The following is a 14,377-nucleotide window of genomic DNA, read 5'->3' on the forward strand; positions in this document are numbered from 1 at the left end:
TGCTCTGCACAGGCTTTCCAAAGAGATGGCAGGAGGAGGCTGCGAGGCAGATACAGTAATTATTTTAAATTGCTGGTCTATCAGCGTGCTGCACCATCCCAGCCGTGCTTGGAGGATGCAGGAGATGCCGTCAGGGGTGTTGCATCCTCCTGCCAGCCAAGCTGCTTGTGCTTTTATACCATTCAGAGACAAGGAGAGGGATGGAAGAATTATACAGTCCGACATGGAGACCTCCCCACGCTTGGGCAGCCCTTTCGGCCCCACGATCAGCAGCTCCCAGCCTGTCATCCCAGCTGCGGCAAGCGGCTGATCCCCGCCGAGTGCAGCCTGGCTGGTTACGCCTGTGCTAAATGACCTACTTTCCTCCACTTTCTTTGCTGAGTGTTGCCTCTCTGCCAGGCAAAACCCCATGAAACCCCTTCACAGATCTGCTCCCGAGCTCATAAATTAAAGAGACCTCCAAGGTGGCACAGTGATGCTCTTCGGTGCCGGGAGGACCAAGCCGCACGCCTTTGCAAAAGCTCCTCTCCCTGCTGAGGGGCTCAAGCCCTCAAAGTCCTGCTCATTTACATTGAGGGAAGGAAAAGATTCAAGTGCCAAGAAAGCACTACCTCTCTTACTTGTCCTGGAAAGCTCAGGATGCTCAACCCCCCCCCTACAGCCCATCACATGTGCCCCAGGGACAAGTGGGAACTTTTAGCCCTCCTGGCTGCCTGTTAACGAGTCTGCTTCCATTTGGCAAAGTGGGCACTTGGCTTCTGAAAGCACCTCCCAGACCAGAGCTGCTGCGAAGGGGCCATTAAGTAAGGTGCTGAGAGCAGGGAAGGGAAAATGATCCTGCGCCCTGGATGCTGCCGCCCTCCCAGTGATGCTCTGTGGATGCCCAGGGTGCTGGACCTGGGTGGGATCTGATGCAGAGTTGAACCATCGCTGCAGTAGCACCGCTGATTCGGAGTAGCCTTAACCAAGCATCTAGGTGCAAAAAATTCGCAAGGGTGGGCGTGTGAATTGGGGCCCCCGCAGCCTATCTTTAGGTAACCTCTAGGCAAAGGTTCAGCACTTGCACAGCTCTCACTGAGATGCACATTTATCCCGCAGCTCTGGAAATCAGGCCAGGTCCCTCTTTCTCCTTCCCACTTTCTCCTTACTCCTTCTTCTCCCTCCTTTGCATTTGTGCTGGGTGTTGAAAAACCTATTCCTAGGAGCAGTGCTTTCATCTGCACCCTGGCATAGTGTATGGGGCAGGAGAAGGGGGGCTTTAGGCGAATGAAAGCAATATCTGGGTGTATTAAAGAAACATAAAACTACACTTATACAGATGCAGACTTGAGTCTGCTGAGGCCCTACATCTATGAAGCATTAGCACAGACGAAATAACGAGGCATGATCCAAGGATTAAAGCCAGCTGTACCCAAATATTTAGAGATACCCCAATATTTAGGCCCCTTGCTCCAATGTTACCCCCATTTCATGGGGAAGGCAAGGACCCAGCTGCCTTTCTCAGCCTGGCGTGCTGAGGTCCCGCTTGGATGTCATGGTGCCCAGTGCCTCTCTGTGCTGGGGAAATGCAGAAAGAGCCATGGTGAGACAACCTCAACATTTTATCCTAAAAAAATGGTGGGAGAATCTGGGTCCAGGTTGTCTGGGAGATTTCCAAAAGTCTCAGCAGGTTTGCCCCCTCCTGCTCTCTGTGGCTTGCTGTCACTGGGGCAAAGCTTGCTCACTGCCCTGGGTGCAGAGACGAGATGGCGACATTGATCCAAGCCACAATTGCACGATGCTCCACAGATGAGTCTTTGGGAGGTTATTGGTTTTGAAGGATGACTTGCTGAGTTCGTAGGGACCAAAGGGGATCGGGCACTGCAGCCTTGGGGTTCGCAGAGAAACCCCAGGGCTGGTGAGAACCCGGGGAGTTTGTCTGGCTGTTGCTTTAATGCAGCCAAAATCAGCTCCTGGCAAGAGCAGCGCAGGGTTTTGGGGAGCCGGAGATGCCAAGGTCATCCTGCTCCTCACATCCACGCAGAGATCAGCTGGGCACAATCTACCAGCTGCCCCCGCATCTGCCGCAACCTCCTTCCCACAATCGCCTCTCCGGTCCACAGGCACCGGGCAGGATCAGGCCCCAAGGACATGTTTTTCACCCAGCAAGAGGTGAAGGTGGGGGGTGGGCAAGAGAAGCAGAACAAATCTATTCTGCCAGGCACCTGCTCCCTGCCTTGCAAAAAAATGCCGATGGCGCATCATTTGAGAGTGTAGCCTTTTCCGCTTAGGCGTGGGGTTGTCTTCTCCTGTCCTTTTATCCTTGGCTAATTAAAGGCAAATCTCTGCCGAAGGAACACAGTTCTTCATAGTTGAGCCTTAATAACTAGAAAGTGGCTGCAAATGCTCAGAGCCAGCTGCAGAAATCCTGGGCAGAAATAGCATTTTTATCTCGCGGTTCACCAGCTTTGGCTCCGGGGATAATAAATTTCTGAGTTGTAGAAGGAGGCAACAGTGGATACAGCCTCATGTTGTCCGAGTTTACAAAAGGATCAGTTGGATGCACCAACTAAACTCCCAAGTCATCCCTGTGGGGAGGACCTCGGGGATGATGAGGCCATGGTGAGGTCCCACCAATCCCCGGGGATGCTGTGGGGAACAGGCTGGGTGAATCCTATCTGAGCAAACGAAGGTGTTTGCTGGTCTCTGGGCAGGCAGTTCTAGGTGCAAGTCCTCTCATCCCCAAGGAGATATCTGCAGGCAGCTGGAGCCCATCTGGAAAGCGCATCACCCCGCTCTAGCTGCTGTAAAGGGAGGCTGGTCCCAGGTCCCTGATGTTGGGTGAGATCTTTGAGATGGATCCTGGGGAGCCCAAAGCCAGGCTGGAAAGGTGGAAAGGGTGGAGGGAAGATGGATCACAGCGCTTGCCTTCCCATTTTACTGCAGCCGCTCTCTGCCCCCTGCCAGCACTGGGCTGGTGGAAGGGCTTTGCTCCAAACTTCATGTTTTATCCCCGTGGGAGGGCTGGGCAGGCGCAGGGCAAAGGAGCAATGCTGAAAGCTGTTTTTCCAGCTTCAGCTGTCTACAACCAAGCAGACTGGTCTGCTGGGGTCACCTGGGGCTCAATGCACTCAATGGAGAGACTGGCACCTCCAAGGGATGGAGGGATGAGGCTCCTCGTGGCTGTTGGCCTCCCTCCAGCAACTGCACAGGCGGTCCAGATGGTTGCAACTTCTTCCACTTCCAGACTAGTGTGATCCACACTCTTGAGCATTCACATGCTGGTTATTTCCACTCTTTAAAAGGCAGAAGGAGATTTTAACCCTGAAGGACCTCCATCAAATAAGAAGAATGCTCTGCACTTGTATAACATCTCCTAGCCAGGCAGCCTGAAGCACTTTACTCACAAATGTTTTTAAAGGTTTTGGGTTACTGTAATGCCCTGAAACCCTTAAGGATGAAAAAAGCCAGCGGAGCATTTGGTATAGTAAGGCATAATTTCGTGAAGACAGACACAAACAAAAAAAAAAAAAGGTTGTGGCATCCAATAAGGCTGGCAAGAAGTAGGCATTGATAGTAACTATTATTATTCTGATGATGATGTTATGTGGCTCTTACACAGTGCTTTTCATTAGTAGCTCTAAAGTGCTTTAGGAAAGAAGAGATTCAGATGTCTCGACCGTCTGCAGCGATTTCAGCAGAGGAGCACAAGTGATGGTCTTATGCAGAAGCTCTTACTGCAGCTTTACTGGTTGCAGGGCAAGGGCCTCCTCTGCTCAGCTCCCAGCCACTCTAATGGCATTTGATTTATTATTCAGCTTCTAGAAGTCTCCCTGTGCTACACAGCCCAGGGATGTGGTCCTGACAAACCAGTGCAGAGCGAGGGGGACACCCCCTCCATGAGTAACCCCCTCCCTTACAACCCCCCCCAACATTCCCATTTGACCTGCAATGAATGCAGCAGACTGATGCTAAAATTCCCAGTATTTTTGGCCATTTGGCCATTTATATGAGCAGCAGCCTTCCCACAGTGGGGAGGAATGTGAGGTCCCTGTGGCGGGGGGGACACCCCCATGGCTTTTGTCTGCCACCCTGGAGGGGTTTTCTCCACACAGGCTGTGCAAGGACGGAGAGAAAGGTCATTGCAAGAGCTCACTGGCACGGCCCTGCAGTACAAATTCTCCTCCCGTCTTCCTCCCCGCTCTGGCTGGGGGCCAGGCAGGTAACATTAGCTGCCCTCCACCACAGCCCTGTGGATGAGGGTATGAGCTCGGGCTCCAGGCACCTGAGCCTGTCCCTGAAGCAGCAGTAGCTCCGTCCTTGCAGCGCTGGGCAGAGCAGCCTCCTCTGGGAAGGTCCATCCTTGCCTTCACGCTGCCCGCAGCATCCGCGGGCAGGGAGGAGCGGCTGAAAATGAACTGGCCTCATGCACCGGCTCGGTGAAAACCCTGCTCTGAAAGCAGCAAAAGCCCAGCCCAAAGGCAGCTGGTGCCTGCACCTCATTTTTGGGGCCCCTGGGTGCGCTCCGAACCCATACAAATGCTCCTGGGTGCTGCTGACATTCAGCCCGCATCGGAAGAAGCCCCAGTTTGACAACAGGCGGCACAGGGGTGCTGCTGACTGTCTGCAGGGGGGTTTGCAGTGAGCTCAGCCTTGGCCTGGGGCTCCCCACTGCATGTAGCCCTCCGCCGCGCGCAGGATTTGGGGTTTTGGTTGCCTTTGCCATTTGGCTCCTTTAGCATTGGAAAATCTCCTTTGCATTGGCTGGCAGGTGTGAACCCCAGCATGTGCACACCCAGACCGGTCCATGACCATGGGATGCGTGTGTGGACACACTCCCTTATGCATGGATGTGCAAATACATCCATGAAATCCCAGGGAGCACTAGTTTCAGATCCCTTGCCCTCCGTGCCCTAGTTCAGCCTTAGCGCTGATGCTGTAGGGGGAAAATAGCTCATGGGTTTAGCTCAAGCGGTTCCCCGGTGGGATGGTAGCACCTTGACCGTGGTGGGAGTTGTCACCTGAAGAAAGCAGCCCCTGACAGCTCCAGAAAGAGAAGCAAAGGCACCTTTGACCACAATGCAGGCATTGCTTTTGTGCTGTGCAGGATAAATGGGATGGCACTGGGATGCTTTGCTGGAGGGAGAGGGTTTGCCCAAGTGGCTTCTCCCTGGGAGGGGCTCAGGGGTGGCTGGATTCGGCTCTGCTGCGCTCTGCGGCTCCTGCGAGCTCATCCTTTCCCTCCCCACAGCACCAGGAGAACCGCCAGCTCAGCACAAAGCTGCAATATCGCGGCTCGAGGATTAGACATTCATTTGCCATAAATAGAAAATTGGGGGAATGTGTTTTAGTGTATTAAATATATTCTGAGAAACTGCTGATGTGCAGGAAGATGACTGTCCTATCGATCCCTGTCCTCATCCCACTCCCCACCTTCCTCTGGGCAGAGATGACCCTCTCACCCTATGCCAATCCCAGGGCCTGATCCTGTGGCCAGCAGCTGAGGATTTGTCACTGTGGTGGTCCTCTCTGGGAGTGAAGAGCCCCAGAGCTGGGCTCCCCATCAGGCTGGTCCCCTGGAGATGTCTCACGCCTATGGAGACTTCCCCAGCAGGACCTCTCCATTTGGTCTCAGTGTTGGGAGCCCCATTACGGTCAGCAGAGAGAAGCTCCTACACATGATTCATCCAGCTTAATTTGGCCATTTGCCTTGGGGCCAGAAGAGGCATGCCTTAAAAGAACCCATTTTTCTGCATTTGTGGTGAAAGGAGCCAAGGAAACAAGATCAGACAGACCGTAGATGCCCACTGTTGGTGCAAGGGATGCCGCTTGGATTTCCAAGGCATCAATGCCTGAAAGACCCTTATTAAGACCTGACTGTTAGGAGCTGTGTGGGATGGGATGGCTTTCATAAGTGTCCAGGCAGAGCAGTGCTGAGATGTGGGGTTCATGTGACTATAACTGCTTCCCATCACCAGCTCCGTGCCTGGATCCATATTTTCACAGCGAAGCCGTAAGGACATGCCCCCCGCTCTCTCAGCTGGTGCCTTTCACGCCTACAGAGAAGAGAGAAGACCCCTCTGGATGCTCTTTTCTGGGCCACGTGCCTTTGGCGTGCTGGGGATGCGCTTTCCCGACAGCCCGTGCTCCCGCCGTCTGCTGCCGTGGCACGATGCCTGCTCACGCCTTGGCCGGATGGTTTCCCAAGGCAAGCTCTTGCCAAGTGACGATGGTTTGAATGGCCAGGCAGCACAATGCTGTGGGTGCTACAAACCTCAGCAGTGGCATGGGGGAAGGGGTTTGGGGGGCTGTAGGGTCCTCATGTGGCTCTGCTGAGTGGCATCCCTTGCACCAACAATGAGCATCTATGGTCCGTCTGAGCTTGGTTCCCTGACACCTTTCACCATGATTGCAGAGAAATGGGTCCTTTTAAGGCATTACTCTTCTCGCCTGAAGACAGATATCTAAATTAAGCTAGATGGTTGACGTGGAGGAGGTCCTTTTTCACTCTGCTGACCATGACGGTGCTCTTGGCAACAAGACCCTGTGAGGTTCTCCTGGGGATGCCTCCATATGTGTGAGACATGAGGAGATGAGTCAATGGGGCTCCAGGTTCCCATAGGTGCTGTCTTTCCCCACACCAAATACGAGTCATCCTCTTGTATCCTTGAGTCATCACTGCTCATAGCAGTGGTTTCTGCTGCTGTAAGAGAAAGCCAAAGGAGCACCAAGGTCCCATGGCAATGCAAGGGTCAACAGGGCTTTGTGGCAGCTCAGCGCTGTATTTTTTCTGCTACTGAACTGGCTCATCCCCAACTGCACAGCTCAGAGTGCCTTTGGTTCCCAGTGCTGCCAGAGCCCCAGCACTCCTCTGCGACCGCTCTGGTGCCCTGACCCTGCACATGTCCCTGGATTTACTCCAATTTTATGCCTGATGAGGCTCAAGCCTTACGTTGCCAGTTTATGGACCTGAAAATACCTAGAGATCCTGCTCCTGCTTCCCTGGCTTCATCGAGGGTGAAATTTTGCTGCAGGTGGGGTGATGGTGAGGGTGTAGGTGCCCAAGTCCTGTGAGAGCAAGGAGACTCATCCCTTCAGGTCCCATGGGAGAGCCCAGGCTCTGCCTGGAGGTGAATATTTTACATGTGTTTCCATGTGGGCTCCTAAGTAGGAGCTACAAGATATTTTTTCTAAGGGTATCCTCTATTCCTTGCTCCCTTCATATGGGCTGAAGGCTATGCCCATGGGAACTGCCTCATGGCTACACATTCCCAAGCCAAGTAGGTGTGTCCTCTCCACCAGATCTGTCTACAAGAGGATTTCCATGCCCAACAGAGGCACAAAAGACACTGCAAGGGACCTGATGAGGCATCAGCAGGGAGATCGGGCTGAATCCAAGTGTCTCAGGTGTGAAGAACGTCCTTCTCAGCATGTTCTGTTGATGTTTCCACCCTGAAGCAAAGCCACTCCTTTTTAGTGACTTCCTGCTTGTTTCATAAAAGCATTGGGAAGGATGAGATGATTTTCAGTGGCCTTGGGAGAGACAAGAAGTCTCGTATGGTTCTTCTCCCTATTGATTGTACCCTCCAGATAAGACTTTCCTCTGAAAGCTATTGCCTCGGTTGTCCATTTTTCCTCCAAAATCCTCCCGCAATGATTGTAGCTGGCTCCTGTCTTCAGTGGTTCAGCTCACGCTCGCATCTGCCGCTTTTATAAATAAATGATGAGTAGATTGATTAGTCACTTCCCTCTGACTCCAGGCCTCTCACCCCCGACCGTTTGTTGGCTTAAATGGAAACTTCTCCAAACTCTTCTATATGGTACCAGAGTGCAGTTCCCCTTGGAATGAGGTGGGAATGTTTAAGCATCAGAAAAATCTCTCCTTCACCTTTTTTCCCCACCTTGCTTAGACGTAGAGCTGGTTTTATCCTTGCTCACCCACTTACCCATGGTGTCCCATGGTGTGATATATGCAGATCCCTGGGGTGGGATGAAGAGGAGCTGTTAGCAGCGTGGTTGCACCCACTCTGAGGTCCTCACTGGTGGGGCTTGGCCAAGGTGAGGGGTACATTAAGGCAGGATCATGCCCACAAGCCAGCCTGTCCCCATGCATCGCAGGGAAGGATGCTCTGCCTCTTTTGTCTCTCCTACAAGGCCTTGGGTAAGTCCCTTTAGCACAAACCCTCAAAAAAAAAAAAGGGGGGGGGGCTTGGTGTCCTGTGGGTGTTTTAAAAAACCCATCCCCCTGCAACGAGTCACCGCCCATGGTTATGCACAACGTGGTTTGATCCTGGGTGGGAAGGAGCAATTACTGGGGTGTCTCCCACTGTTAACCCCTCACCTGCTGCTAAATGGCCTTTCTAGGGGAGAAAGGAGGAAAGGGCCAAGCCAGCAGTCCCCACCTCTGTACCCTGTCCCCCTACACCAGATTTGTACCCTTCTCAATGTGGAACACCAGCAGCTGCATCTTCCTTTTTAGAGGAAATCTATAAACCACTTAGTACAGAGCGAACCCGCCAGCCTTCCAGTGGCCTTCTGCGGAAAATTGATCAGCCAAGGGTTTAATCTTAGTGTTCTCTTTTTTTGCCCCCTTCTCTCTCTTTCTGTGTTTTTCTGAAGCTGCTTCAGCAACAGCACCCAGCACCCTACAGGCTCCATCCTGCTCCCACCTCTCGTGCAGCAGTACAAAGCCCCATGGCCAATGCCCCCGTGCCTAGTGGGCTCCCCCATCAGCCCTGGGGTTTTGGGGACAGTTTGAGCCCAGTGAGTGGTCAGGGTCCCATGGAGTGGATATCTGAGCTTCCTCTGGGCTCTACTGCACTCAATGCAGTGCCTGGGCTGTGAGGGGGTGCCATCCCGCCGTAGGGTGCTTCAGTCCATACGTACTGGTAAAATCTCCGCGGTGCACAGACATTTCCCTCTCTCTTCATTTCTAGAGGTGGAGAGAGCAACAAAGGGCTGGGAAACGATCCCCAGCTGACCTGCACATGGGTGCTTAGTTCACCTGCACACTCTCCTTCCCCTTTGCAGGCTCCAAAATCTCTGGGGATGGGTGGTATAAGCCAACCAGGCAAAGGCCATGATGCCAGAAAAGTTGTAGATCTTGCCATCAACCTCAGAGGAAGAAGTAAACCCTGCCCAGCTAACCTGAACCTGCACCTCCACCCAGAAAACCCCCACATCTGGTCAGGACCCACCACAACTGCTTTGCCCACAAGGGCTGGTGCAGAGATTAGGGCCATTCCTGAGCAGGGAGCTGGGGAAATGTTTCTTTTTTTCACAGAAAAATGATGACTCATTGACTGAATGCCTTTTGTTGTTGTTGTTGTTGTGGGCAATGTATTGTTTTGATTAATAACTTGGCTTGGGAATGTAGATGACGAAAAAGATTTGAAGTTTTCAAAGCATCCCATAGGGAAAGCAAAATCTCTTTTGTTTCAAATGTTAAGTTGGTTGGAAAAAGGCTTTTAAAAGGTTAGAACTTAGTGAAATTCTTGGCTTAAGGGCAACATTCATTCAAATATTCAAACTGCAAAATTTTGTGGTGTCCCAAACTCTTCATTTACTCTAATTCTAGGGAGGAAAACCAACCAACCCCTGCAAAGAGCCTCCAGAGGTGGAAAAGCTCTTTCCAGCCCAGAAATTATCTTTAAAAGAAGGATTATAAGGTCCAGCTTTGTGGCAGTACCTTGGACCTGTTTTTTGTCCAAGGATGGTCCCCAAAGCCGCTGCGGTGATGGAGCTGTAGATCTAAGCTGTGGCACAGGCAGGACCTGCTGGTGCTGGCTGGTGCCTCATCCCTGGGTGACAGCTCGCTCAGTGGCTGGGACATCACACTGGGATGTGGACCAAGGGCTGGAACTGGTGGCAAAAACCCTCCTGGATTTTTTTTTTGCCTTTTCACTGGAGGACGATGGAGAGATTTGCAATCAAAGTCTCGCCAGGAGAGGACCAACAGCATCACGAGCATGTCTTCGTATGCACAGGCTGGTGCAGGGAGAAATGTAAGAGCGAAGGGCACTCAGTGCATTTGAAACCGCTCTTGCAAAGCTGGAAAAAAACCCAATCCTGGTGAAAACCACTTAAATCTCCAGAAAGAAAATGCCCAGCGTTTCAGCAGCTGAGTGCCTCCCCAAAGGGGACTCAAAGCAGAGCCTTGGGGAGACGCAGGCTCACTGTGCGCGGGGGTGACAAGGTGGCCAGCAAGGGTCACGTCAGCTGAGGACCCAGAAGCACCACATCTCTGCAGACACGGTGGCAATAATTGCACTGAGCCATTACCTACAGGAAGCGTTGCAAAATACCGAAGTGATGTTGAAGCAGGAGGAGACTCTCTGGCACACAGCAGCTTCCCAGGGACGTGCTGTTCTCCTATGCACTGCGAATAAAAATAAAATAAAAGCAGTGTCAGGATGGGGTTTGTCCCTGGAGGGGATCCCTGATTCCTGCAATGAGCTCCCAGATGTTCCCAGTCCATTGGGATTGGGTAAATATCCCCTCGTATCTGGGCTGGATGCTGCACCAGGAGCTGGGAGACAGCACAGGACCACACAGTATTTTAATGTCAGACGTTGTTTTCTTGTTTTCCAGGTGGAAAGCAGACCGCAGGGATCTGCAGACTGGAGCAGAGAGGATTTGCTGATTGGTTTTTTGGCAATCATAAATCTGGGTGAAATTCCACTGAGGTCTTGAGCCAGGGGAAGGCAGCAGAGGAGGGGGGAGGAGAGTGCCGAAAGTTGAACCATGTCATTTGGATACTCCTTTCAATACAATATTCACCTCTTTCCTATAGTGGAAATACATCCCTTTCTGAACTGCCCTTTGTCTGGAAGGGCAGAAAGGCTTGGATATTTACTCCTTACTGAGATATAAATCATTTTTTTCCCCTGGGGCTCCCTTGTCCCTGCCCCAGCATACACACAGCCAAAGAAATGTCCCCTCCTGTCCCCGCGGCATCTGCCACCCTCCCCATGCACCGTCCCCAGCTCACCCCCCTCCATGGGGCTGCCCCCCAAGCCGGCGGCTCTGCTCAGGTTCATCCTCCCGAAGTTCAGCTCTAGACATCTTGGTGCTATTTAAATATTTACAGCAGACGGTGGTAAAAAAGATTGAAACATGAATTATTCACAGCTTTGCTTTTATCTTGGCAGGGGCTGTTGTATTTAGCAGGGAGGATTCCGCCGGTGGAGAGATGGGCCGTGGTCGAGAAAGTGGTCGAGAAGGTGGGGAGGGAGGGAGGGAGGGTCTTGGGGTGGCCAAGGGAGAAACAGAGTGGGCACATATGGGGCATGGTGCAAGGAACCCGGCACCAATGCGAGATGTATTTTTTTCCTCCTTCCACATCTTTCTCAGTGGCACAGGGCTGGTGCGTCGGGAGGACGCGTTGGTACCCTGCTGATGCGCCTGAGCACGTTGGAGGTCTCCGGGCGTGGGAGATGCTGCAGCACCTGCATGGCCACGTGTATGGGTGTAAGTCCTGGCTCCAGGCTTGTCCCCAAGCCTGTGCGTCCCTGTGCCTGAGCAAGGGGGTGATTTCAACAGGGTCTGTGTTCCACTGAGCTGCCATCGCTTTGGGCATCCCTGGCACTGGGCGGTCTTGTAAACCAGCCTGTGTGGCTCAAAAGGGAGCGATTTTCTGCAGGTAATGCTGTTCATGCAAGTGATTTCCAGTGACTGGGGAATATGCTGCAAACCCCTCCATATCCCTGTTCATCCCCGAGCAATTTACCCCAAGGATGCTTCAGAAAGCATAACGCAACCCCCTGCAAGACGCTTTTTCTGGGGACTCAAGGGCTTCAATCACACCCTCAAGGCAAAAATAAATGTTCAAAACCTCAGCTGCAAAAGGGGGATGGAAAATCCTCTTTGCCTTTCTGTCCCTGGCAGCTTCTCCCCATCAGGATTGACTCTCACCAGGCTGCAGATGGATTTTGACACCATCTCAGATCTAAAGGGGAGCAGGTGACGTAAATTGGAGTCAGTTTTTGGGGGAGAAACATGCTGGGGAAAAAAACCCCACAACCCTGTGTCTCCTGTCCCTCAGATTAGGGCTTGTTCTCAAGCTGGTGGCATCTTGTTTGCATCCAAATAAGCCTCAGCCTGGTGCTGGACCAGTCTCACCAGTATGGCCGTGCAAAAGAACCCAGGACCATCCTGCATCTGGCCCTACAGCCCAGCTGTGCTAAATGCCCTGTGCAGAGGGAGGGAAGCCAGCACGGGTCTCGCCGTGCCAGCTGCGGCACTGCAGTGGTTTGCAACGAGCAGGACATCCCTGCCCCTTGACTCCACTGATTCCCACTGCAGGAGGATCCGACCCTCTCCGGCTTTCCAGGCTGTTTCATTTTCTTTGCCTGCAGCGGGAGGCGTGGAGTGAGGCTGTTTGATTTGCAGCTCTGTTTCCTTCACCATCCCCGGTGAGAGCAAAATTAAAATGGGGTTTTATATCTCCTGCCTCTCCGCGGAGGCTGCAAATCCTTCGCGGAGCAGCAAGAGGGGAGCGGGCAGCCAAAAGGCAGCTCGCGATGCAGCTCGGAGCGGGATCAGGCCCCGTGGGGCTGCCAGGGCAGCGGAGCAGCCGGTCTGTGCTGCCAGCCTGGCCCGTGCCAAGTGCCGGAGGCTTTTGCAAAAGGGCACTTTCCCATTATTCAGCCTAATAAATATAGCTGGCCCTGGGCTCAGCTCCCACAGCCCCGCTGAACACCTGCACTGGCAGAACAATCCCTCTGTGCCTCAGTTTCCCCATGCCTGGAAGAGCCACCATACAAAGCTCGGGGGCGATTAGGTTTGTAACTGATGGCAACACGGGATTTTTTAGCTTTTCCTGGGAGGGTGTTCCCTTGCATACCCCCCTGGAGGGGGAAACTAAAGGCCAGAAAAGAGAGTGTTTGTATGTCCGCACCCCAAAACCTGGGTGCTCTTAGGGAGCAGCAATGTTTGCATGCACAGCTAGAGACTCAGCATCATCAGCCTGCAAAGAGAGGATGCCCTGGGTTTTTTTGCAGATGGGAAAAGCTGCGTTTCCCTATTCAGCCACATACCATCACGAGGGCTTCCCTAAGAGGTTATTCAGCTATAATAAAAAAAAAAGTGTTACATGATTCTGCATAATTAATCCCATGGAGATATCCCAGTGAGGGCTGCGTCATGCCAGTGGGGTGGGAGAGAGGGATCATTCCTACTTAGTGGATGGAGAAATGAGGTGCGAGGAGCTCATCTGAGGAGGAGAGAAATTCAGAAAGTTACACTGAGGGTTTGCCCAGCCTCATAATTAAGGGCTATCCCTTCCCTGGGAAAGACCCATAATTATTTCCTTGCTCCCAGAGGAGAATTAGTCATTGCTGGCCCCAAAAGAGATATTTCTTATTTTGTCCTTCTCATTGCCAGCAAGGATGGAGCATGCCCAGGCAGCTGACTGAGGGCTGTCCCTGTCCCTGTGTCCAAACCAGGGGCAGCTCCAGTTTGATGTGGGATTTCAAGGGGCTCCCCAATGCAACCCCCCCTAAAAACCAACCTCTGGCTACCCAAATTTCAGCCTGTCCTCAGGCTTTCAGTGCACTGCAGCAAAGCTCTGTCCCAGCTGGGATTTGCTGGGGGGATAGCTTTAATATTTTGCTTAAAAGTCTTTTCCAAGAAGCCCCCTGGAGATGGGGGGGGGGTGGGGGTGGTGGCAAGTTGCAGGGCTGAGCAGGGTCACAGGCTGCCTGCGGGGCAGGTAATGTTAGGATGAAAAGGAGCATTTCTCCCTAAGCCTGGCAAAAGAAAGCCAGTGCTGGAGAGCGGACAATCCAGGGAGTGATTTCCCCCTTGGGAATTGCTTCTGGAGGCTGCCCAAGGTTCAGTTCTCTGAGAGGTGCAGCACGTCTTGCAGTTTTATGGGTGCAAACAGAGGCTCACCTACCCCAGGATCCTCCAGGAGTGTTCAACATCAACTGCCCATGGAGGAGGATGGGGATGGGGTCAGTATCTCCAGACCTTTCCCATGTCACTTCTCCAGGGACATGTGCCTTGGGGACTGTACTGCAGAGCCTTGCCTGGTTCTGCATGAATTTGTCACTGCATGTGATTTGTGGGGCAGAGAAGATGGGCCAACCCTCAGCTATGGTCCAGCATCTTCCAGCCATGGTCTAGCATCTTCATCCCTCCTTTTCACCCTCCTAGTAAAGCAGCGGGGAATGGGGAGGAAGGATGCTGGAACCAGCACTGGATCTGGGGTCAAACAGGGTCCCCAACGTCATAGGCGCTGATCACCACCGAGATCCTTTTCCTTCCTATTCCTTGCCCAGTTCCTAGATTTTCACCTGGATTTTCAGCCCAACCAGCACATCTGGCCCAGACCAGCAGGAAAACCTGCTCATCAGCATCATGAGGGGAGCGGCAGCCATCCAAAGCTGTGGGGTAG

This window comes from Haliaeetus albicilla, chromosome 26 (genome assembly GCF_947461875.1).
Source record: "Haliaeetus albicilla chromosome 26, bHalAlb1.1, whole genome shotgun sequence".
In the NCBI taxonomy this organism is placed as follows: domain Eukaryota; kingdom Metazoa; phylum Chordata; class Aves; order Accipitriformes; family Accipitridae; genus Haliaeetus; species Haliaeetus albicilla.